Source organism: Eriocheir sinensis, chromosome 31, assembly GCF_024679095.1.
Source record: "Eriocheir sinensis breed Jianghai 21 chromosome 31, ASM2467909v1, whole genome shotgun sequence".
NCBI classification, from domain to species: domain Eukaryota; kingdom Metazoa; phylum Arthropoda; class Malacostraca; order Decapoda; family Varunidae; genus Eriocheir; species Eriocheir sinensis.
The window spans coordinates 692261-716763 of NC_066539.1; the positions used below are offsets into that span (position 1 = coordinate 692261).

Genomic DNA, 24503 nt, shown 5'->3' on the forward strand with positions numbered 1-24503 from the left:
ATACATACATGCATACCATACACACACACACACACACACACACACACACACACACACACACACACACACTGCCCGATGGCTCAGTGGTAGAGCTTAGGGTTTCCACCTTAGGGGACGCGAGTTCGATCCACGCCGCTCACGCAGATTTTTTCACAATTCTGGGCATATTCCTCCTATTCATCCCCCCTTTGACTCCTTTATGCCTGTTATTAAAATTCTTCCAAATGATGTTTTCTATGCCCTCTCTGGCCTCAACTCTCAGAAGGCTTATGGACCTGATGGAGTGCCTCCTATTGTCCTTAAAAACTGTGCTTCTGTGCTGACACCCTGCCTGGTCAAACTCTTTCGTCTCTGCCTATCAACATCTACCTTTCCTTCCTGCTGGAAGTATGCCTTTGTACAGCCTGTGCCTAAGAAGGGTGACCGTTCCAATCCCTCAAACTACCACCCTATAGCTTTACTTTCCTGTCTATCTAAAACTTTTGAATCAATCCTTAACCGGAAGATTCAAAAGTACCTTTCCACTTCTAACCTTCTATCTGATCGCCAGTATGGGTTCCGCAAGGGGCGTTCTACTGGTGATCTCCTTGCCTTCCTAACTGACTCTTGGTCATCCTCTCTTAGCCGTTTCGGTGAAACCTTTGCTATTGTGCTTATTGTGCTGGAAAAGCTTTTGATAGGGTCTGGCACAAATCTTTGCTTTCCAAACTACCCTCCTACAGTTTCTATCCTTCTCTCTGTACCTTTATCTCCAGTTTCCTTTCTGACCATTCTATTTCTGCTGTGATGGACGGTCACTGTTCTTCCCCTAAACCTATTAACAGTGGTGTCCCACAGGGTTCTGTCCTATCTCCCAGTCTCTTTCTGTTGTTCATTGATGATCTTTCCAAAACGAACTGTCCTTGCCATTCTTACGCCGATGACTCCACTCTGCATTCCTCAACTTCTTTTAATAGAAGACCCACTTTCACAGGAACTTAACGGTTCAAGGCTGGAGGCAATAGAACGCTTAGCCTCAGACCTTACTATTATTTCCGATTGGGGCAAGAGGAACCTGGTGTCCTTCAACGCCTCAAAAACACAGTTTCTCCACTTATCCACTCGACACAATCTTCCAAACAACTATCCCCTATTCTTTGGCAACACTCAGCTATCACCTTCTTCAACACTAAACATTCTCGGTCTATCCTTAACTCAAAATCTCAACTGGAAACTTCATATCTCATCTCTTACTAAATTAAGTTCCTCTAGGCTGGGCGTTCTGTACCGTCTCCGCCAGTTCTTCTCCCCCGCACAGTTGCTATCCATTTACAGGAGCCTTGTCTGCCCTCGTATGGAATATGCATCTCATGTGTGGGGGGGCTCCACTCACACAGCTCTCCTTGATAGAGTGGAGTCAAAGGCTCTTCGTCTCATCAACTCTCCTCCTCATACTGATAATCTTTTACCTCTTAAATTCTGGCGCCATGTTGCCTCTCTTTCTATCTTCTGTTGATATTTCCACGCTGACTGCTCTTCTGAACTTGCTAACTGCATGCCTCTCCCCCTCCCGCGGCCCCGCTGCACACGTCTTTCTACTCATGCTCATCCCTATACTGTCCAAACCCCTTATGCAAGAGTTAACCGGCATCTTCACTCTTTCATCCCTCACGCTGGTAAACTCTGGAACAATCTTCCTTCATCTGTATTTCCTCCTGCCTACGACTTGAACTCTTTCACAAGGAGGGTATCAGGACACCTCTCCTCCCGAAATTGACCTCTATTCTGGAGAAGTGAGTAGCGGGCTTTTTTTATTTTTTATTTTTCTTTACGCCCTTGGACTGTCTCCTTAGCTGTAAAAAAAAAAAAAAAGTACCTACATGAAAAAGTTATTTTCACGGAAAAGTATTCATGAATGCATTCACGAATACTCTCATGAAGTATTCGTATTTGTACAGTAAACCCTCAGTTATCCGGGTGCACCGTATCCGACCTCGCCCGTATCCAGGAGTTTTAAAAAATATTTGATTTTTTCCAAAAAATATAAAAAAATTGTCGCGTGCTGCCTAAAGTCGTTCAAAATGCCCGCACGATGCCTCTAATCTCTGTTCAGGCGGCTTACCGGCACCGCACCCGTAAGGTGCGCCCCAGCTTGCACGTAGCAATAATATTGATGTCCTGGTGTGAAGGTTCGCAGGAAAGCTGTGTGCTTCGCAGTACAACTGGCACGTAAATGTCCTTGCCGAGCGCTGCAGACCATATCGAAGTGACAAGAGTCAAGGCAGTGCAGGTTTAAATGGCGGGAGTGTCAAAGGACTGTTTAAATGAAACACACAGTGCGAACCCTAGCTTAAGCCTTGATGACTGCCTAAGTCCAGACTGGAGTAGGTGAGCAGGGCTCCGTCCCTGTGGAGAAGGCTTGCGGGTCTGCTAGCACTCCTGTGGGAGTCGGGACGGAATAAGAAATGTGGATAAGTACCGCCCTTGGTCCGACATGTGAAAGAAGGATTTTACCATGCTAACTGTAAGGTGAGTAAAGGGGCCCGCAGGGGTTCGGGAGTCCCGTGGGCCAGCCCGATCTGGAGGTGCGGGCTGGCCGTGAATCGTGGTTACTTCTTGTGGCTGGCCTCCCTGTGGTCCCAATGGATGCACTGTGCAGGGGGTACCTGCCCACCCTGGCTCGCAAGGGCAACACAGTGTAACTAAACAGCCACAGATCACCGTGCAAGTGGATGCGCCAGGTTGTCATTGACTCCTTGGTTATCCTCCCCACTCACACTTAGAGTGGGGCGGCCTGGCGTACTTGCCCGGCGTCTGAGTGCCTTCGGGCTCATTGCCGGGCTTAAAAGAGTAGCACCCTGGGGTGCCTGCCCGGGCGTCCGTATAGAAGCCTGCTCGGAGCACTTGATGCTCGTTGCAGGTCCGGACCGCTTTGGGTATCGCTCTGGTTTGCCTTCTGGTTGACCCGGGTGGTAAAGCCCGCGGTGCTCGTTGCCACAAGGTTGCTAATGCAGCTACACAGCAATAAAGCCGTGGGCGCGCACCTAAGAACAGCACAAAGCGATCGGCCTTCCAGTTTTGTAAAACAGGACCCGTAAAAAGTTTGTTGTGGCAGTGCTGGGTCTGCTAGAAAGCCTACGTGGTCAACACGATGGTGCAGACTTGGGCGGTTAAGCTGCCACAAATACCTGGGCTTTTCTGGGTTAGGTCCAGGCCCCGCTACTGTGATTGGCCAGGCAGGGAAACATTAGCTGCTGCCTGTTAACACAGGGCTAGGCACCCCAGCAATGGGTTAGCGGCTGAGGCTGTTGCGCCTAATTGCCAAATCCCAAGGTGCAGCAGGACTGCGATAAGCCAGGGAGAGATTGCCGCGAGTGCAAACCGCGATGACGCTGCTCGAACCCTTTTCTCAGCGCCCGGAGCACATCAATCGCACGCATTTCACTCCCTGGTGCAGACTGACTGCTACAAAGCCATGGGGCATACCATAGTATGAGTATGGACAGAAGCACCTATGCAGTACTCTGTCATTGCCTTTATGGCAGGCCGTGATCAAAAGTTGGGTTTTCAGGTCCGTAGACTTAACCTACACCATATCCGAGTTTTTCCCATATCTGGGTGCCCCCGTGGCTCTATTAACACGGATACGAGAGGGTTTACTGTATTCAAATTATCAGTATTTCAGTGTATTCATATTCGTTTTCGTATTCGCATAAATATGAAGTATTTGTATTCGTATTAGAATACGAATACGAATTCACCCCATTCCCGCTACCCAGTCCAGAGAACAGAAATATTTGTCTGTCAACATGCAGACAAATTTTAATCTCTCCTGAGTCTCCTCACTGCTTGGCACAGCTCAATGCATTTGGTGGCTCATTTGTTTTCTTAATTTCTTTTCATTATTGGAATATTTGTCAGCCACTTAGAAATTCAGACTATTGGGATTTTATAATCGTCCGTATGCTGATTATTGGATTTTTATTGCACTGAAAGCCCAGTATATCTTCACGTTATGGCATGTACTAGAAACTTTACTTTTCTCTGTTATTTAACCTGATAGCAGTGACGGGCCAAATTTGTGGCTTTACTGTGTAGCAGTGACGGGCCAAATTTGTGCCATGACATAGACCCCCCAAAATAGATGATACATAAACTGATCACAAATGCTTTGATATACATTACTAAATGGTTTGTGTGAGTGTTGATTTTTTCTCATTTTTCTCGCTTAGAGGAACCATTATGAAATATGATCCCCGCTGCTACCAGGTTAAAGAAAAATAAGGATTTTTAGAGTAGACTGAGAAAGCTTGCAAAAACAGAAAAGAAGCTGCAATCGTAAATGTAAGACTGTCAAATAAGATACAGGTAACTCTCGATTTACGTGAGTTTGTTTTACGCGTTTTTTTAAATAACACGGGGTCCAAAATCCAAATAAATGTTTAATTTACACGTTTTTTCCACTTATACACGATATTTTATGGAGTGGCCACCATATGTCTCACGCAACTGGACTCACACGGCGCCGCGGCCACACAGCTGAGCTCAGTTCTTCCCGCGCGCCACTTGAACAACAATACAGTACCCACGCTGCCACGCTACTCAACGACAGGGGTGGGCAGGTAACGGTACCAGTACCGATACTAACGGTACCAGCTATATATACGGTACGGTACCGGTACCAATACTATCCAGGCGCTCATGCTGTCCCTCATTTCTTTCTCAGACGAGTGAGGCTGAGACTGAGTGCCTGATTGGATAGCTCGGTGATATGGATATTCTCTCTCTCTCTCTCTCTCTCTCCACTGAGGAGGATCGCCCATGCCATGCTGTTATCCCGTTTTCCCCTCGGGCGCCATTTGTATGATCTTGATCTTGATGTCACAGCTGGCTTACGATTGTATGACTAAGGAACAGTACAAGCTACTGTATTTTCATGCCATTGCTGACACAGTAATACTAATGGACTGTCTTTTTCATCCAGGCTGACACCACAAACTCTGCTGGGGCTGATGACGATATCGCTCTTGGTGACTTAACAGAGCAAGAGTCTAATGCTGAGAACCAACAGGTTAGTGTACACCATGCCACTCCTCATCCAGTGGGCATGATTACTTTTTTTTTTTTTTTTTTTTTTTTTACGTCTGCGCCTAGCGTCTGCAAGCAAGCCTACTGGCGCTATAGGCGTAGACATAAAAAAAAAAAAAAAAAAAAAAACATGCATGTGGGCTGATCAACAGTGTTACCGCAGTTGTGTAGCCAGTAGGACAATGAAACAACCTTTCTCGTAGACGTACGATATAATGTGGTCAAACCTGTCAACAATAACATTTACTTTCAGGATCACAAACATAAAACTCAAAATGTCCGTGTCTCTTAGCACCACAAAGGGCAGCTAAGCACTTCACTTAACATTTAACGTCCAACATTGTACGTGTATGTCACTTAACATCTACTAACATCAACATTGTATGAAGGCAACGAAGGCAACAACAATACAGTATATAATTGGGTAAATGGGCAAAGATATAATCATATTACGCAGGCGAATGCACTTACGTATTCTGGTCCTACTGGAAACATCTCCGTCGTTCTGTTCCTCATGTCCCTCCTTCAGGTGGACTTCTCCTGCAGGGGCAGACAGCGAAGACGAGAAGACATGTTTTCCCATCGTCAGACCTTTAGCAATCTGCCTCTCCCTCCTCACCTTGAGACCATATTCTCTCCTATATGGCGTTTCACTCAGGACACTGAACAAGGGTGCCGTCATCCAAGTGTAGGCCAGCCTAATGGATTTGGTGACCTCTCTGACCGTAATGTCATAACATTCCCGACAATAAATGACCTTTGCGATAGTACACGGATATTAACAGAGGATAGGCGTCCCTACACCATGAGCGCCACAACCTTCATACTCTTTTCCTATTTTTTTATTTTTTATTATTATTTTTTTTTTTACGTCGCGGCCTATAGCGCCGGTAGGCTTCTTCCCGGTGGGGCCTGATGGTCGGCCCGAGGCTTCTTCCTGGTGGGTCCTGATGGTCGGCCCAGCCCGTTCTGGCGCAGGCGAGTGTTTATAGTGGCGCTATCTTGCATTGGCTCATGCTGCCTCCCGGAGCTCATCTTTAATCCTAGAATCTAGAGTCCGGGTTGATGGGTGGTCTTCTGGACAGCATGTGGGTAGTTTTAAGCCACTCGGCGGCGGCTGAAAAATCCCAGCTTGGTGGCACCGGGCGGGGATTGAACTCGCGTCCTCCTGAACACGGTGGTGTTACTCTGTCGATTCAGCCACCGCCTCCCCATTTACTCCTCACCTCCTATTATTTGTTCCCTGGCGGTAATAACAGTCATGAAGGAATTGTGAAAGTGTAAGATAAATGCAAATCTAAGGATTTATAATAAAATGAAGATATGTACAAAGTGCAAGAAGGTTTATTTGAAAGTTGTCTTTAATATGTTAGTAATAATACACTAATGATAACAATTCATTAGATATACAGTCGTCGCATATGGCGCGGTTAATTGGTTCTGAGCAACGGCCGCACCATAGGAAACCGCGTCATAGGAATAACTAAACCTATGAAGAAAATTCAATTTGGTTCTGGCCCTTGCCATTTTGCCCAACCCCCATTTTTTTTTTTTTTTTTTTTTTTTCTTTTTTTTTTTCTTCGTTCGTTCTAGCCCGTGCACCGGTAGGCATTACGTAACTGCCTTTTGATGTTGTTCAGTCCGACCCCACGCTCACCACCTTATCCACTCGGCCACCACTAACACCCACTTTTTCACTCAGTACGTATTTTTTTTTTTTTTTTTATTTTTTTTTTTTTTTTTTTTTACAACAATGGAGACAACTCAAGGGCACCAAAAAAAAGAAAACAATAACAAAAAAAAAAAGCCCGCTGCTCGCTGCTCCCCAAAAAGAATCAAAAGAGGTGGCCGAAAGAAAGGTCAATTTCGGGAGGAGAGGTGTCCTGATACCCTCCTTTTGAAAGCATTCAAGCCGTTGGCAGGAGGAAATACAGATGAAGGAAGATTGTTCCAGAGTTTACCAGCATGAGGGATGAAAGAGTGAAGATGCTGGTTAACTCTTGCATAAGGGGTTTGGGCAGTATATAGGGATGAGCATGAGTAGAAAGTCGTGTGCAGCGGGGCCACGGGAGGGGGGGAGGCATGCAGTTAGCAAGTTCAGAAGAGCAGTCAGCGTGGAAATATCGATAGAAGATAGAAAGAGAGGCAACATCGCGGCGGAATTTAAGAGGTAGAAGACTATAAGTAGGAGGGGGAGAGCTGATGAGACGAAGAGCCTTAGACTCCACTCTGTCCAGAAGAGCTATGTGTGTGGAGCCCCCCCACACGTGAGATGCATACTCCATACGAGGGCGGACAAGGCCCCTGTATATGGATAGCAACTGCGCGGGGGAGAAGAACTGGCGGAGACGGTACAGAACACCCAACCTCGAGGAAGCTGATTTAGCGAGAGAGGAGATATGAAGTTTCCAGTTGAGATTTTGAGTTAAGGATAGACCGAGGATGTTTAGTGTTGAAGACGGTGACAGCTGAGTGTTGTCGAAGAATAGGGGATAGGTGTTTGGAAGATTGTGTCGAGTTGATAGGTGGAGAAATTGAGTTTTTGAGGCATTGAAGGACACAAGGTTCCTTCTGCCCCAATCGGAAATGATAGCAAGGTCTGAGGTTAAGCGTTCTGCAGCCTCCAGTCTGGAGTCGTGTACTTCCTGTTGTGTTGGTCTTCTATTGAAAGAAGTTGAATAATGCAGAGTGGAGTCGTCGGCATATGAGTGGACAGGACAGTTTGTTATGGAAAGAAGATCATTGATGAATAACAGGAAGTGAGTGGGTGATAGGACAGAGCCCTGTGGAACACCACTGTTGATAGGTTTAGGGGATGAGCAGTGACCGTCTACCACCGCAGAGATAGAACGGCCGGAAAGGAAACTGGAGATAAAGGAACAGAGAGAGGGATAGATTCCAAAAGAGGGCAGTTTAGAAATCAAAGACTGGTGCCAGACTCTATCGAAGGCTTTCGATATGTCTAACGCGACAGAGAAAGTTTCACCGAAACGGCTAAGAGAGGATGACCAAGAGTCAGTTAGGAAGGCAAGGAGATCGCCAGTAGAACGCCCCTTGCGGAACCCATACTGGCGATCAGATAGAGGTTTAGAAGTGGAAAGGTGTTTTTTAATCTTTTGGTTAAGAATCGACTCAAAAGCTTTAGATAGACGGGAAAGTAGAGCTATAAGGCGGTAGTTTGAGGGATTGGAACGGTCACCCTTCTTAGCCACAGGCTGTAAGAAGGCGTACATCCAGCAGGAATGAGAGCTAGATGTTGACAGGCAGAGACGAAAGACTTTGACCAGGCAGGGTGTCAGCACGGAAGCACAGTTGTAAGGACAATATTAGGCACTCCATCAGGTCCATAAGCCTCCTGAGAGTTGAGGCCAGAGGGCTTTTTTTTTTGTTTTGTTTTTTTTTACAGCTAAGGAGACAGCTCAAGGGCGCAAAGAAAAAAAAAGAAAAAAAGGCCCGCTACTCACTGCTCCCGAACAGAGGTTAAAGGAGTGTCCAAAATCAGAGGTTAATTTCGGGAGGAGAGGTGTCCTGATACCCTCCTCTTGAAAGAGTTCAAGTCGTAGGCAGGAGGAAATACAGATGAAGGAAGATTGTTCCAGAGTTTACCAACGTGAGGGATGAAAGAGTGAAGATGCTGGTTAACTCTTGCAAAAGGGATTTGGACAGTATAGGGATGAGAATGAGTAGAAAGTCGTGTGCAGCGGGGCCGCGGGAGGGGTGGAGGCATGCAGTTAGCAAGTTCAGAAGAGCAGTCAGCGTGGAAATATCGATAGAAGATAGAAAGAGAGGCAACATTGCGGCGGAATTTAAGAAGTAGAAGACTATCAGTATGAGGAGGAGAGCTGATGAGACGAAGAGCCTTAGCCTCCACTCTGTCCAGAAGAGCTGTGTGAGTGGAGCCCCCCCACACATGAGATGCATACTCCATACGAGGGCGGACAAGGCTCCTGTATATGGACAGCAACTGTGCAGGGGAGAAGAACTGGCGGAGACGGTACAGAACGCCCAGCCTCGAGGAAGCTGATTTAGTAAGAGATGAGATATGAAGTTTCCAGTTGAAATTTTGAGTTAAGGATAGACCGAGGATGTTTAGTGTTGAGGAAGGTGATAGCTGGGTGTTGTCAAAGAATAGAGGATAGTTGTTTGGAAGATTGTGTCGAGTGGATAGGTGGAGAAACTGTGTTTTTGAGGCATTGAAGGACACCAGGTTCTTCTTGCCCCAATCGGAAATAATAGTAAGGTCTGAGGCTAAGCGTTCTGCAGCCTCCAGCCTTGAGTCGTTAAGTTCCTGAAGGGTGGGTCTTCTATTAAAAGAAGTTGAATAATGCAGAGTGGAATCATCGGCGTAGGAATGGATAGGACAGTTCGTTTTGGAAAGAAGATCATCAATGAACAACAGAAAAAGAGTGGGAGATAGGACAGAACCCTGTGGGACACCACTGTTAATAGATGGAAAACATCATTTGGAAGAATCTTAACCCTCTCGCGCACCGTAAGTTTCCAATAAGTTTCTGTTCCACTCACAATGGATTTCTCGGCCTGACCGGCCTTTTTTTGCCGCCGCGATACTCTACATTCCCGGCCGTATTTTACCCTCACAAATATATCGTACCCCAACAAATTTGGTATCAATGGCTTCATAAAGTCTTGTACTAGAACATACGCAAATAAAAATAGAGGAAAATAAACAATACAAACTTGTTTAGGTCTCTCTCTGTATAGAGTATTGTAAACAATAAATCCTAAGTACCATGTCTTCCCCCCTCGCTAGCTCGAAAGTTTGTGGGCCAACTTTTCTTGCCGAATATATGTTTCGAAGCGGAATTTAGTGAGGATTCTTTTGGTATCTTCAAAATCCTCATACGCCTGTTAGTTCCTGAGTTACACCAAGAGAACTGAATTTATATCTACATAATCATCAGAGTTTGCGCTCCCTCTCATTTCCTTTTACTACTACGCTATTTTTTTTTATCACTTGTAAATAAATTTTATAGCATTATATAGCTGATTTCATATGGAAGAAGATGCAACCTTCAAAACTACCCCAACCCTTGTAGGTATCGTGTGGTAACGTCTGCAATGAAGTTCCCCACGCAATATACGCAACTTTCGCTCTCCGTAACTAAGTATCGTATCTTCCCCACTCTGAAATCACACACAAAAAATATATTATTTTTACGTAGAACACAACGCTACACACGTATATATCATAAAACACTCGATTTTCGGTGGTGCGGGACGGATTACAGCCCACGCGGGCCTCGCTTAGATGGGAGTGAGGGTGCGCGTACCACCTTGTGGAACCCCCTCTGGGCCAAACTGATGAACAAAATGGCTCCGCGCTCCTCTCCTGCACCCCATAGAGAGGTTGCCGTATGTTACCATGAAGAAACTTATCCCACTGAATAACTATACCAAATTCGACGCAATTTCACCAGAAACTTTATTTTTAATGAATATTTTAAAGTTTTATGATGCAAAACGTGCCATCGTGCGCCAGGACCTTTTTCCCTTATTGACTCAAAACGAGTCATCGTGCGCGAGAGGGTTAATAACAGGCATAAAGGAGTCAGAGGGGGGATGAGTAGGAGGAAAAATACAGTTTGGTACTGGCTAGCCGCCATTTTATTCCACCTGCGTTCACAAACGTGGGCGAATCTTGCCCATGGGTTTCCCAGCAGGCTTGCTGGGACCGCCCTGGATACTCTCAAATGCGTGACGCCGCAGCACGAGTTGCCAACTCGGACTGCCCGCTCCAGCCTGGTTTGGAGAGGTGGAGCGCCTCCGTGCTGTGATGACGTCAACAGCAAATATGGCGGCCCAAACAAACACAATTTAGTGCTTCCATTGCATTTCACCTCTCTGTGCCACCATAACCACTGCAGCTTCCTTTTCATCCTCTGCTGCAAGGAGCTCGTTGGCCAGAACAGCTTGTGATGCAGGTTTAAATGTCATCAGGAAGATCAGTGGACGCCATTTTACTGCCAGTGAGATGCCGTTACCATAGCAACGACGAGGCTTAACTGAGAGGCACACAAAAGTGTTTGATAGAGGGTTCCGGGAGGTCTGGGCGCCCGGGGCGGCCAGAGTCGCTCTCTCAAACACACCTCGGGAGACCATGAACCGCGTCATAGATGGTTTTGCCCGCATGATCTGAACATACGGTTCTGAAACCATACCGCATCATAGGAAACCGCGCCCTATGAATCTGCGTCATACGCGACTTGACTGTACCGTATATCCTACCATATAAGATGCACCGGAGTTTAAGATGCACCTATAATTTGGCAAGATATGTTTGGAAAAAAAAATAAAGATCCACATTTTCCCTGAACTTACTGTTTATGCAGTATTACATTTGGCCACCTTACTTCCTATTAAACAAACATTTTATTACACAAATGTCAGTAGTCCCATGCATCACCTGGTCCACCTCAGGGCCGGGGATAATGGGTGGGGTGTGGTGGGGCATCGAGGGTGGTCCACTAAGGGGTCGGGTGTGATGGGTGGGGCGGGGCGCCACCGGGGTTGGTCCACTATGGGGCCGGGGGTAACAGGTGGGGTGGGGCGGCGGCAGGGCTGGTCCACTATGGGGCCGTGGGTGACAGGTGGGGCGGGACGGCGGCGGGGGTAACGAGTGGGGTGATGCAGGGCGGTGGCGGGTGGTGGTAGGGGTGGTTTACTCTGGGGCGGGGGATAACAGGTGGGGCATGGTGGTGGTAGGGGTGGTCCATTACGGGGATCGGGGGTAAATGGTAGGATGGGGCAGCAGTTGGGGGTGATCCACTACAGGGTCGGGGGTTACGGATGGGGTGAGGGTTGTCCTCTATGGAGCCAGGGTTAACGGGTAGGGGGGGGGGCAGCGGCGGGGGTGGTCCTCTACGTGCCTGGGGGTAATGGGTACGGTCGGGCGGGGTGGCAGGGGTGGTCTTCTGAGGGGCCTGGGGTAACGTTTTATTTATTTATTTATTTATTTTTTTTACAGCTAAGGAGACAGTTCAAGGGTGTAATGAAAAATATAAAAAAAAGCCTGCTACTTACTGCTCCTGAACAGAGGTCGAAGGAATGGCCAAAAAGAGAGGTCAATTTCGGGAGGAGAGGTGTCCTGATACCCTCCTCTTGAAAGAGTTCAAGTCGTAGGCAGGAGGAAATACAGATGAAGGAAGATTGTTCCAGAGTTTACCAGCGTGAGGGATGAAAGAGTGAAGATGCTGGTTGACTCTTGCATAAGGGGTTTGGACAGTATAGGGATGAGCATGAGTAGAAAGTCGTGTGTTGCGAGGCCGCAGGAGGGGGGGAGGCATGCAGTTAGCAAGTTCAGAAGAGCAGTCAGCATGAAAATATCGATAGAAGATAGAAAGAGAGGCAACATGGCGGTGGAATTTAAGAGGTAGAAGACTATCAGTATGAGGAGGAGAGCTGATGAGACAAAGAGCCTTTGACTCCACTCTGTCCAGAAGAGCTGTGTGAGTGGAGCCCCCCCACACATGAGATGCATACCCCATACAAGGGCAGACAAGGCCCCTGTGAATGGATAGCAACTGTGCGGGAGAGAAGAACTGGCGGAGATGGTACAGAACGCCCAGCCTAGAGGAAGCTGATTTAGTAAGAGATGAGATATGAAGTTTCCAGTTTAGATTCTGAGTTAAGGATAGACCGAGGATGTTTAGTGTTGAAGAAGGTGATAGCTGAGTGTTGTCAAAGAATAGGGGATAGTTGTTTGGAAGATTGTGTCGAGTGGATAGGTGGAGAAACTGTGTTTTTAAGGGGTTGAAGGACACCAGGTTCCTCTTGCCCCAATCGGAAATAATAGTAAGGTCTGAGGCTAAGCGTTATGTTGCCTCCAACCTTGAATCGTTAAGTTCCTGTAGGGTTGATCTTCTATTAAAAGAAGTTGAGTAATGCAGAATGGAGTCATCGGCGTAAGAATGGATAGGACAGTTCGTTTTGGAAAGAAGATCATCAATGAACAACAGAAAGAGAGTGGGAGATAGGACAAAACCCTGTGGGACACCACTGTTAATGGGTTTAGGGGAAGAACAGTGACCGTCTACCACAGCAGAAATAGAATGGTCAGAAAGAAAACTGGAGATAAAGGTACAGAGAGAAGGATAGAAACCATAGGAGGGTAGTTTGGAAAGCAAAGATTTGTGCCAGACCCTATCAAAAGCTTTTGATATGTCCAGCGCAATAGCAAAGGTTTCACCGAAACGGCTAAGAGAGGATGACCAAGAGTCAGTTAGGAAGGCTAGGAGATCACCAGTAGAACGCCCCTTGCGGAACCCATACTGGCGATCAGATAGAAGGTCAGAAGTGGAAAGGTGCTTTTGAATTTTTCGGTTAAGGATTGATTCAAAAGCTTTGGATTTTTTTTTTTTTTTTTTACGTCGTTGCCTGTTGCGCCGGTAGGTATCTTCCTGGTGGGGCCTGATGGTCGGCCCAAGGGTTCTTCCAGGTGGGGCCTGATGGTCGGCCCAGCCCGTTCTGGCGCAGGCGAGTGTTTATAGTGGCGCCATCCTGGATAGACAAGAAAGTAAAGCTATAGGACGGTAGTTTGAGGGATTGGAGCGGTCACCCTTCTTAGGCACAGGCTGTATGAAGGCATACTTCCAGCAGGAAGGAAAGGTAGATGTTGACAGGCAGAGGCGAAAGAGTTTGACCAGGCATGGTGACAGCACAGAGGCACAGTTTTTAAGGACAATAGGAGGCACTCCATCAGGTCTATAAGCCTTCTGAGGATTGAGGTCAGAGAGGGCATAGAAAACATCATTTTGAAGAATCTTTATAACAGGCATAAAAGAATCAGAGGGGGGATGAGTAGGAGGAATATGCCCAGAATCGTCCAGAGTGGAGTTTTTAGAAAAAGTTTGAGAGAAGAGTTCAGCCTTAGAGATAGATGAGACGGCAGTGTTGCCATAAGCACTGAGGAGTGGAGGGAAAGATGAAGAAGTGAAGTTGGAGATGTTTTTGGCTAGATGCCAGAAGTCACGGGAAGAGTTAGAAAAAGCAAGGTTTTGGCATTTTCTATTAATGAAAGAGTTTTTGGTTAGTCGGAGAATAGATTTGGTACGATTCCGGGCAGAAATGTTAAGTTCATAGTTAGGATTAGTTGGTTGGGGGCGGGGCGCCAGGGTTGGTCCTCTATTGGGCCAGGGGTGACGGGTGAGGGCAGGGCGAAGGGGGGGGTGGGGGTGGTCCACTACGCTGTATGGGGTCGGGGGCAGCGGGTGGGGCAGGGGTGGTGCACATAACGTTATCAGCTAGTGCCACTTTCATGATATAAATTATGGCTATGGCTTCAGCATAAGTCTATTCATTACCTCAACAAACTTCCCAAGGATTTTATTCACAGAATACACTGTGTATTCGATATGTGCGAGTTCGAAATATGCGAATTCGCCCAAAACACCTCCGTTTGACACAATAGTACCCAGATGTCCCCAGAATGAATCATGTATGTTTATAAATTATTAGACAATGATTACAAATTAAATTAATGCTGAAATATAAAATCAACATAAAAGTCTCTTAGATTGTTGTCTAGACGCTGTAAATGCGAGGTGGCCATTGTTGGTGTAGGTACAAGATGACTGTTGTTGTTTTTGGTGGTAACACCTTACACAAACAAAACATGGCATCATTGTAAACAGTAAACAGTAATGCCCAGCTCAGTAATAGTAACAGTACACCAGGTATTCGTTATATGCAAGGGTTACGTTCCGCAAAAAGCTCGCATAATGTGAATTCGCATATATCGAACCTATCATCCCATTAATTATAGGGGGTTATGTTCCACGACCCATTTTTGAACCCTCTAACTATTTATTCCATGCGAATGCGATTGACTTAAATGTGCCAAGTATTCGTTTTATGTGAGAAAAATTTGCTATTTTGCGAGTACCGGCGCTGGTGCGACTTGTTGGTGAGGTATGGTGGCCGACTCGCACTAGAGGGCGGCGGGTGCAAATGTTTTCCCGCACTTTCCTCGCCTATAATAATTAACCTTTTCCTCCTTCTGATCCTAAATTGAGTGAGTACAATTTCTAATTTTTTGTTTGTTTACAATGTATTTTCATATAATATTTTACAGTTTATCTGTATTTAATTTGCTTTATTGTTGTTTAAGTGCTTTATTATTGTGGAAAGGTGCTGGAATAAATAGTTAGAGGGTTCGAAAATGGGTCGTGGAACATAACCCCCTATAATTAATGGGATGATAGGTTTGATATATGCGAATTCACATTATGAGCTTTTATGGAACGTGATATATAACAAATACCTCTGTTACTATTCCTGAGCTGGGCATTACTGTTTACTATTTACAATGATGTACACCAACAATGACAACAATCTTTATGTTGATTTTATATTTCAGCATTAATTTCATTTGTAATCATAGTCTAATAATTTATAAACATATATGATTCATTCTGGGGACATCTGGGAACTATTGTGTCAAACGGAGGTGTTTTGGGCGTTGGTACCGTAGCAGTAACAATAACCCCTTGGCCTACCAAAACCTAATCATCGGGGTATAAGACACAGGATGAGTTTTGCAATCTTCTTTTAAGAAAAATAAGTGCGTCTTATATGGCGGGACATAGAGTAATTTAAATTTGCTTCTTTTTTTTTATTGTTACCTATCTTGATGCTACACATTCAAGGAATGTGCATGGAAAATATATTTTTTTCAATTCATAAGAAAGTAATAAATAAAAATTTGATATTTTCAATACATATCCTGATGCTACACCTAACCCTTAGAGTACGGGTGGCGATATATTTCTCTGAATGCTGTGCATGGGGAAAATTTAGACATTTAAAAGAGGTGGAAATGGTGTCTTTGCAATAATTGTATATTCATCTAGTATACATGGTGGTGTAATAAAACTTCTCTTCTTATAATAATAAAAAAAGTTATGACAGCCGAAAACATTGCACATTCTCTCGTGGCCGTGACGTGGAAGCACCCCACTCGCTCTCTGTCAATGTCACTACCATAGCAGTCATCAGAATCACTGTTCACTTTGATTCGCCCGCGCTTTACTTCCGCCTGGAGCAGAGTAACTGCTTGATGCGTCACGAGACGTGACAGATGTAATCCGAACAAAAGTGGAAAATGATCTGTGGCCTTCAGTAGGGCACGCACTGAGACGAATGAGAGTGTGCACAGATGCCAGATGCCACCACCATTCTTCTGAGTCAAGAACTGGCAGTATATTTGAAACGTAGGGAGCGTAGTGTGATGATTATATATATGATCCCCGTACGGGTGGGGTGTGTGGGAGCGCACTTATATATATATATATATATATATATATATATATATATATATATATATATATATATATATATATATATATATATACACTCAACCCTCGATTTGCCGGACCTCCATTTGCCGGATTTCGGATTTGCCGGACAAGAGTCCGTGGGGAAAAAAAAAAAAAAAATTCCGGGACAAGTCGATTTCAAACTACCGCGCCAGACAAAGTTCGCAAATCGGGCACTAGATGGCAGCGCGGGCGGACATACACGTCTAGTACTGGACTGTACACAAGTCTGCCGCGTCACACGAGTGTTGTGCTTACGTGCTTACAGTACAGTACAGTACAGTACAGTACCTGTATATAGTATATGTATGTTGTATATGTGCATGTTGTAGAAGGTAATATATTATATTACAGGACAGTATAGGACAGCTATGCGAGGTGTAGTCCGGGGGTGGGTTGTGTTTCCCGGACATATATAGGGTAAAGTCCGGCAAGGGGGTAGACCCCCGGACATTTTCCATTGCCGGACATTTGCCATTCCCGGACAAGCCTTCCCCCCTTTTAGTCCGGCAAATCGAGGGTTGAGTGTATATACATACATACATACATACGATTGCCGTAATGTAAGGGTTAAAGGTGTGTGTATGGAAAACTATATTTTTACCCTAATGTTCCAAACGTTAAAACAAAATAACCAAGACAAAACCGGAAGGGTTCTACAGTAGCATGTGGTCTACCCCAGTATCTGTAGTCCAAGCTGCATAATGACCTGGCCTGTCTCCCGAGATCTCATCTGATGTATTTACCTATTTATTTACCTATTTGTAGTCTACAAGGCCCGAGCTAAGCTCTAATAGTCCCGTCTCCATATCTACATTCATCCAGCATTTCCTTCATTGATGGACACTGCTCGTCTCCACCACCTCTTCCCGCAAGCTGTTCCATGTGTTAACACTTCTATGTGGAAAACTATACTTCTTCAAGTCACTCAAACAGGTTCCTTTATTAAGTGTCTTTCCATGTCCTCTCAACCCCTTCGTTCTCACAGTAGAGAAGGGATCATCTCTATCCACCTCATCAAACTTATTTACCAACTTGTACAGCATAAACAGATCTCCTCTCTCCCTTCTTTGTTCCAGTATCGTCAAGTCCATCTCCTTCAATCTGTCTTCATACGTCGTATTTGAGAGTTCTGGGACCATTTCAGTTGCAATTCTCTGTATTCTTTTCAACTTTCTGATATCCTTCTTTTTGTGAGGCGACCACACAACTGCAGCATATTCAAGCTTTGGTCTTATCATTGTTGTTATTATTTTCTTCATCATTTCCTTGTCCATATAAATGAATGATACCCTTATATTTTGCATCATCCTGTAGGTTTCTCCAAATAACTTGTTTATGTGCTTTTCTGGGGATAGTGTGTCTTGCATCGTTACTCCCAAATCTTTTTCTTTGTGTACCACCTTTAAGTTTTCTTCTCCCATCCTGTATGTTTTCCTCGGTGTTTTTTACTTTTCCCCATTTTCATAACATGCATTTGTTTGCATTAAATTCCATCTCCCATAACTGGCTCCATCTATACACTCTATCCAGGTCTTTTTGCAGCTCTTTACAGCCTTCCTCCGTCTTCACTGTATTGTTACCTGAGTGCTCCTGATTTGACCAGTCACCGTGCTCAAAGTTATATAATGACCTGACCTGTTTCCGGAAATTTCAGCTTGTCTTGTCACCTGAGTGCTCCTGACCAGTCTATATAAAAGGACAATCAATAAATACCCACATTTCTATCTTCATTGCATTGCCAATAACATATTATAAATCATTCTGCTATATAACTGCAATGCTGTTAAAAGATTTCTACAGATGTGTCATTTTGATGAAGGAAACGGCAGCTGCATTTTTATGAGGAAACAGTCCTCTGGATAATAATAAATCAATTATGCAGGACTGTTCAACTTGTTTTTTCATCATCTTGCAGTGCAGGTTCCTGTAGTTGAGGTAGGACTGCACACACTGAATTGTAAATATGGGAAGACCAAGGACATCCCTAGAAAAACTATTTTGTGCCATTGCATTCATTCTCCACTTTGTTTTTTAAGACTTGCAAGGCTTGTCTTTCTAGTTTCAACAGTTACCATAGAAAGTGTAGCCTTCTTCCAATGAGATCGTACTGAGGTGACTTGTTTATCAGCATTGCGTCTGTCAAGCCACCCCACAAAGCAGCCACATGTTTACCAAGCCCCTGTGCTGCTGTGCAGTCTTGACACTTGGCATTAAGTATTTCCTCTTCAGATTCATTGATGATGGCTACAACATTGTAAGGCTTTGTAGTTACTCAAAGCTCTGATGATGTCTGTTCTGCAGTCTCTCACAATCCATCTCTTCACAGCAGTTGCACATAGCTGATAGCATCATCACCATAATCCTCCCCAGCAGATCTGGAACCCACTACATCTATAGCATTAATTTACTTAAAAGAACCTTTTTCTAGGTCTGATGTTATTTCTTACTAACCTGATTCAATATCTTAGCTCCTAAACCATGGGGGGGTAGGAGGCAAGCTCACCCTGGACTCCCCAAGGTTTACTTGAGGTATTGTCTCCCCTTGAAAAAGAGTGATTGAGGGAAAAGTTTGCCGTGGATTAAAATTGCATCTATGGTCATGAATAATTAATATGTTGTATATATTAGTACCTTTGTTATCATATGAAAATTTAAAGCTGATCAGATGAAATGAAAATTTAATAAAAATATTTTTCGTTGTTTTTATGAAAACTTAAGAATTAATTTTTCTCAGCCATTTTTTTACTGAATTTCTTGTGACACGCACATCTTATAATTCATTGTTATGTTTACAATTTGTCAAGATGGTTTTTTTTTTAAACTGTTTTTGTTAACCTGTAAAAATGTTTTAAAAGTTTTGAAAATTTTGGAAAATTTCCCACATTGAAATTAGGGTAAGGTAACCAGTAGGTACGCAGTGGTCCAGTACGTACGCATTTGGCATTTAAAAATGTCCCCACAAAAAAAGACCAAAGCAAAATCAACAAACTTCATATCATATTATACTTCAACCATCCCTCCATCATATACAGAAGTATCCCACAAATAACATGTATATCATAAAAACTATGTACCCTAAAAGAATGCAATTAGGAAATGTGGTAGTTTTCTTAGGGAAATGCTAAGGATTGCAAATTTCGTTTTTGTTGTCTGCCTTGTTTCCGGTGCATTTTTTTTTCTTTTCCTTTTGCAGGTTGATTTGGGAGGTAAACTTCAAGAAATAGGTGTTGGTTTTATTCCAGTACATATCTATAAACTGGAAAAAGGTGCGTACCTACTGGACAAGGAAATCAAGACTTGACCAGTAGGTACGCATTTTTCAAATGACTGCTAGAGAGACGATGCCACAATCCACAGCAATACAACTCAAGCTCTATGGCATATGAGAACAAGAAGCACTGTCCTGTGAAAACTGTCTGTGTGCCACCTCATCAAACTTACCCCACTGGCTGTCCAGTAGAGTGCAGTGCATGTTGTCCAGTAGGTACTCTCGCACCTACAGGGCAACATGCACTGCACTTGGTCATCCTTCCTTTTTCAACTTTTTTTCTTTACAGGAACACAATAGAATATAATACAGGTATTACAAATATGGCAGGGTCACCCAAGAAGAAAAAAACTAAGTTGGCACATTCGCCCAAGAAAAAGAAAACAAAGAAAAGTGTAATTCAACGAAAACACAGTGACAAAAATATAAAGAGTGCTCTGGATTTGCATTTACTACTTCTATAAAGGAAATACTTATCTCCCACTTCAAATTGTAAAGTGATAACTGCTATTTTGTTTGAAGGAAGTCCTATATTCTTATTCACTAAAACTAAAGTTTTTCCTTTACAATATACATTTCACTTGATTAAGTTTAACAACTGATTAGAGCCTATTCAGGATCCAATTAGATTCAATATCTATATTTTAGATTTACTTATGCTTTTGAGTTATTTTCTTGAAGAAATGCCCAATAATTCTTTTCATTTACATGGATGGATAATTTCTTCACATAACGGAGGGAGCACTTTTCTTAGTGTTTTATATGAGGCCGGCCGTGCAACAGGGACGTAACCCTCGAATTTGCCATTTCCTGTTTTGGCCTGCTCAGTGAAGCGGAAAGGTGTAAAAGTCGCGTGGTGATGTCGGCCAAGGCAAATCCGACCATCTAGGCACCGATATGAAGGTCCAAAATCGAGCAAAATGACCCACCCGACGCTTTCCGCCCGAGCGGGAATTCCCGTCACCCGACGCACGCGGGTTAATGTCTTAGTATTGTATTAATACTTACCAGAATGCATAAACAAACATAATTTTATCTTTATTACACACTACTGAACATAACAGGACACCAGCGTGAGTGGTAGGAGTATTAAAGTGACGGTCAGGAGTAAAATTGATTTTTTTCGCTCGAAAAAAATTCATAACAACGTTAGTTTTACAGCAATCTTCATGAAACTTTCACATAATCCTTATTATGTTAGGTACTCTTAAAATAATAACTTAGAAACACTGTTAGAAAAAAAAAGTTTTTCCCTACCGAATAGGGTTACATTATTGCATCATTAATCAACCAAAAATCTTCATATTTACCTACAAAACTTACATAACTAAACAGAACTACCAAAGACCTTTTATTTGATGTATAATACTTACATATTTAGACCAATCTTAGGTGCGTTAGCAGCGTTTAAATTTGAGCGCGTTTTACTCGGAAGTATGGTTTCAGGGTTACGTCCCTGTTGCACGGGCGGCCTCATATGCAGCATTATATTTATTTTTTTCAGAGTTACTAAAATGTAATTCAGTAATTGTAGTACTCAGGTTATTGTTTTTAGTAACCAAATCAACATTATGCCTATACTTGGACAGAGGAGCGTATTTGAATTAAGAAATTAGAGAATAAAGTATTTTTTTGTGTTTTCATCACCTTTACATGAATACATTAATTACTGCTTTGCGATCACCAAAAACAAATAAACTAACATATAAAGGGAGGTTGAATGAATAAAATATCCAAAGGAGACTCTTCTAGCTGTTGTAGTTTTTTAGTTATAAATTAATGAGTACCTACTGGACAAGGGTGAGTACCTAATGGGTAGGGGTAGGCCTAAACGTACGCACTAACTTTATACACCATTTTTTCTGTACAGTTAAATCTTATTCGAAAAATGCTTGTACCACATGAAACTATAGCCATTCCTTTATTTGCAAACAATAATTGATGTAGTTTGCTTAAATAGTATAGCGGGTACAGGTCAGAGTGTAAAAAAATCGCCGATTTTTTGCGTACCTACTGGTTACCTTACCCTATGCCATTTAAAAAAAAAAAAACATCTTGTAGAACTTTAGTACGATATATGATGTTGTATGTTCTAAAGTTACATGAAAATCGTGCAGAAAATAAAAACAAAATTTATGTTCATTTTGTACTAGTTTTGAGAAAAACGTGATTAAAGTTTTGCTAAAGTTCTTCGGCCCAGTGAAGGTACTATATTGTCAATGCCATTTTCATATGAAAGTTATGGTATCAGTAATCACATGTCAGTAAGTGCATAACAGGATCAGGCACCTCGTCCCCCCTCATGAAGGTATTAATCGCTCAAAGGCGAAGGTGTTCAGGCGCGCCACACCCCTCATTGTTGCAAGGTTCCGTCAGCACTCTCCAAGTGTATAACTAGTGGTTGAAATTCCTTTGTCTGTCTTCTTCTTCTTTTTTATTGTCTTCTTCAGTGTAATTCTTCTCTTTTCTCTCATTTCTAATCCTTTTTCTATGTATTCATTTATTCTAAACATTTTTGTGAGCAGGTTGCACTTTTCATATCCATAATTGTGTTCCAAAACTGTTACATGGGTTACAAACTTCACCGTGAAGATTGCTGCATGTTTGATTTTCCAACATTTACTCCATACTCTGGCATGCCAGCTAATGCGCCGCAGGCAGCGTGCAACGCCCACACAGTAGCCATTTAAATCTCCTCACTATTGGCATTTAAAATTATGTCTGACTGAAAAAAATTTACCATTCGAAAGCCAAAGGATAGGGTGTTGCCATAGATCATATAACTCAATTTCGTATATCTTTTAAAATTATTTTCATATTTTCACGGCGGACTCTCCCCTTAAGCAGAGCAATGGCCATACAAAGAACAAATTGTTAAAAGGCACATCAAAAAAATGTATCCAAAAGGAGTAGGCGGTGGCTGAATGGATAGCGTGACGGCCCTGCGTTCGGGACGACGCGAGTTCAATCCCCGCCCGGTGCCACCAAGCTGGGATTTTTCATCCGCCACCGAGTGGCTTAAAACTACCCACATGCTGGCTAGAAGACCAACTATCAACCCAGACTCTAGATTCTAGGATTAAAGATGAGCTCCGGGAGGGCAGCATGAGCCAATGCAAGATGGCGCCACTATAAACACTCGCCTGCGCCAGAACGGGCTGGGCCGACCATCAGGCCCCACCGGGAAGAAGCCTTGGGCCGACCATCAGGATCCACTGGGAAGAAGCCTACCAGCGCAATAGGCCACGACATAAAAAAAAAAGTCATGTCTAAAAACTTATGGAATGTTGAGAAACGTTATTATCAGAATGTCATAGTATATTTGATTTGTTATGGTTAAGTTAGGCTGGGTAAGACTAGGATGGGGTCAGTTAATTTATGGATAAGTTATGTTACCATAGGGTTAGGTTAGGAGGTTTTGACTGGTGAGTTAGGTAAGACTGGGAAAGTTTTGTTCCTAAAGTTAACCATAGCAGGAGGAAGGAAGGATGGGTTAGTGTGATGTTTGAAAGAGTGTGGAATGATGTGACTGACTATGGTTGGAAGGGATCAAGAATTGTGTGGGTGAAAGGAAAAGTAGGTTGAGTAAAGTATGTGTGGGTGTGTATTTATGCACCAGTATATGTGAAAAGTAAAAAAGGACTGAGGGAAAGGGAAGCTTTTTGGGAGGAAGTGAATGCATGTTTGAAGAGTTTTGAGAAAGAAAGGAAACTTATTATGATGGGAGATATAAATGCTAAAGTGGGTGATGGATGTGGTGGGAAAATGGGGGATACCTGGAAAGAATGAAAATGTAGAGTGGCTGGTGGACGTCTGTGCTGAGATGGGGCTATTTATAGGTGGGCACGATAACAGAAAACCGATGACTGATAATGGAAAATCTTATCAGTGATAACCGATATTCGTTGACTGGAGACACAAATATAGGCGATAACCGATACCCGATATAAATCTACAATTCCAATATTAGCTAGTGATAAGTTCGATAGGCTAAAACGATACTATATTGATATTTCAAATAAAAAACATTGATGAATTCAAATTTTCATTATCTGTATTTTAGAAAACTTACAAAACCTGAAAACCACACGCTGGCGCTTTTGTTTACAAACACTGGCCTCTCGTGAACTGTGCAAGCTCAGACCAGCAAGTGTAGCCCTGTACAGTCTCACAAAGCTTTTTAACCATAATTAAGAGTTGCTGGAAGGCTGAATCAGACATACAGTACCACTACCACCATCCTCGCTGTTTCTAGAACGACACTTTGTTTGAGTTTTATTTATGTTAACAGAGTGTTGTTCTAGAAACAGCAAGGATGGTGGTACTGTATATCTGATTCAGCCTTCCAGCAACTTTTGATGTGTTAAAAGCTTTGTGAGACTGTACAGGTCTACCCTTACTGGTCTGAACATGCGCAGTTCATGAGAGGCCAGTGTTTGTAAACAAAAGCACCAGCTTTTGACAATGGGACACCAAATAACAATACCGGGTGCCTTCAATACCATGGCATGCTCACAAACGAATATGGAATATCATAACTTTTCCGACTTTACTCCCTTGTTATCCCAATTTTTTCGACTTTACTCCCTTGTTATCTCAAAATACGTACCTTGTTAATAGGCAGAAAATAGGAAGTAAGAACAGTTCGTTTTTAAGCCGCAGTTGAAGGCGGCTGCCTTACACTTGGATGGCAGTTTTGAATACACGCTTGTGATCCACGTTGAGTCGTCTGCTAAAGTAAGGGCGGTCGCTCGTGGTCACCCATGGGACAGTTGGACAAACCTATATTTTTCTGGTGGTTTTCTGTGTTATGAAATAATCTGCTAACTCTT

General features: G+C 43.4%; 1 protein-coding gene across 1 annotated transcript in view; it reads left to right on the forward strand.

The window, feature by feature from the left end:
- The window catches only part of LOC127005778 (uncharacterized), a 58551-nt gene that overhangs the window by 12422 nt on the left and 21626 nt on the right, over positions 1 to 24503 (forward strand). Inside the window, exon 2 of the mRNA XM_050874872.1 lies at positions 4964 to 5050. The gene's annotated coding sequence lies outside the window, so the exon portion shown is untranslated. The remainder of the gene's footprint in view (positions 1 to 4963; positions 5051 to 24503) is intronic.